Here is a 2,071-nt window from a genome sequence, read left to right as displayed (position 1 = left end):
TAAAACTGAGCATTTACTTATCGATAAAAAGCATCGAGCATCATCAGCTATAAAACAAACTATATCTTCCTAATAGATGGTACATGCATGAAATACCCAAGAAGCAGTCATGAGAAATCTGAACCTTTCTCGGGTTTTCTTTGTGTAAATAGGAGGCATTTTTGTCTATGTAACCCTCAGAGCACAGAACCAAGCATGAGAAATCTGAACCTTCCTCGAGTTTCCTTTGTGTAAATAGGAAAATTGAAATCCTTTGCCACACATCTGAACCTTCCAAGAAGCTGCTATCAGGGTTACACAAAGCCAACAAAAACTACTCTGAAAATTTCATTTATAGCTAGAGAGCTTGATCCTGACAAGCAAAATAGACAGTCATGTTTTTATTTGACAAAAGATTTTGGCATATTTACCTCAGTTTAATTAAACCTCCAACGGGGATGATGCAGCCATCGTTGCAAAAGCTTCACCAGCATCAGAAGTTGGAGCACCCCGCTCAAAGGGATAAGGTACTCTTATCCTGTCATTGTAGTAGAAGAAACATAGACGTTTATGTTACTAAACAGCAAGGTTGGTGCAAATGGAATAAGCATATCTTTAGAAAAACAGCAGCAGCGGTCGAGGATACCTAGCGCGGCAGTCGCCTGCATATGGTGTCTGGCCATCCAGGTGGCCATGGTGCGTAGGATACAGCGCGGCCGTTGAAGTCAATGTTGTCGATGTCCATCCCTTCCCCAGAGAAGCTCCTAACCCCTGCACACTGCTACAATAGCTCTCTATCGTGGGTTAGTTCTCTCGCATGATCAACAGCACACCCATCGGTAGCTCGCATTAGATTTAGAGTATCAAATATAGTAAAGTTTCAAACAATATGAGCACTGTCCTAACCAGCCCCAAGATACTTATGTGGTTTTAGAATTCTTTCCCTGACATAAAATATTTTGAATTTCCTTTGCCCATATTAATATATACTCCCTCCGTCTCAAAATTCTTGTCTTAGATTTGTCTAAATACGGATGTATCAAGTCACGAGTATGTATCAGTGCCAAGCAGAGAATGCAAGTTTAGTCAGATAACCCACAACAGGGATATAGTTTTCAGCAAATAAACATCATACTGGCCAAATTATATTAAGAAGTGAAATGTACAAGATTCACCTTATGCTTGGAAAGAGCCTTTCCAGCCATCTTTATCGGTCACCGAACACCATCATAAGTCTTGATGCTTGATGCTTGTTCTAAAAAAGCATAAATGGTTTATCAGTGATGTTTGATGCTTGTTCTAAAAAAGCATAAATGATTTATCAGTGCAATTGATTGAACATGTAAAAAATCATAATATACCTATTATTACCACGGGGAGGTAGCACTGTAGTGTTTTTAAGATATGCACAAATTTAGGAGCATAGAGCTGATTCAGTTCAACCAAGTTGCCATTTTCCGGTGCTCATCTGGAGAACCTGAAAAAAAGGAAAACTGCACAATAGAGGCTATAGAACATTCACAGGAAGTGCTCAACAGTGCAATACCAAAATTTAATATAATGAGCGCGCTTATCTTTGAACCTAAAAAGGATAAGAATAGACACCCAGGACATACATATATATATACATAAAAAACAGCCACCTCATACCAACAAATCAGAAGAGAAATTTCTTCAAACAGGTTGTGGGCAAGGTGAGTAAATATACTCCATATATCTACTGAAGTCCAAATGGACAGCTTGGCTGGTGAGCTTACAGATCAGGTACGAGCTTCTCGTAAAAAGTAGCAATCTAGGATTCTAAGTCTTTTTTCTAGTTGCCAACGCAAACAAGTTAAAAAAATTTAACAAGAAAAAATGCAAAGAGGAAAAAAAGGCACAACCATCCACGCAGATGAACCGCCTCAAAGTCTTCTAGACTCATACGATCTATGGTCATGCCATCACCATTAGAACATGTACGCATCCAAGGAAATGCCAGCCAGCGAGCCAGCTACCCCCGTCGATCCAGATGCATCAGCGCCGCGATCGGACCAAGGAGCCGCCGCGCCGTCGATGCCATGGTAGGGACGCCCGCGCCTGACGCCACCGA

Source organism: Triticum dicoccoides, chromosome 6A (genome assembly GCF_002162155.2).
Source record: "Triticum dicoccoides isolate Atlit2015 ecotype Zavitan chromosome 6A, WEW_v2.0, whole genome shotgun sequence".
Taxonomy (NCBI): Eukaryota; Viridiplantae; Streptophyta; class Magnoliopsida; order Poales; family Poaceae; genus Triticum; species Triticum dicoccoides.
Note: the sequence above shows the minus strand (reverse complement) of the source record.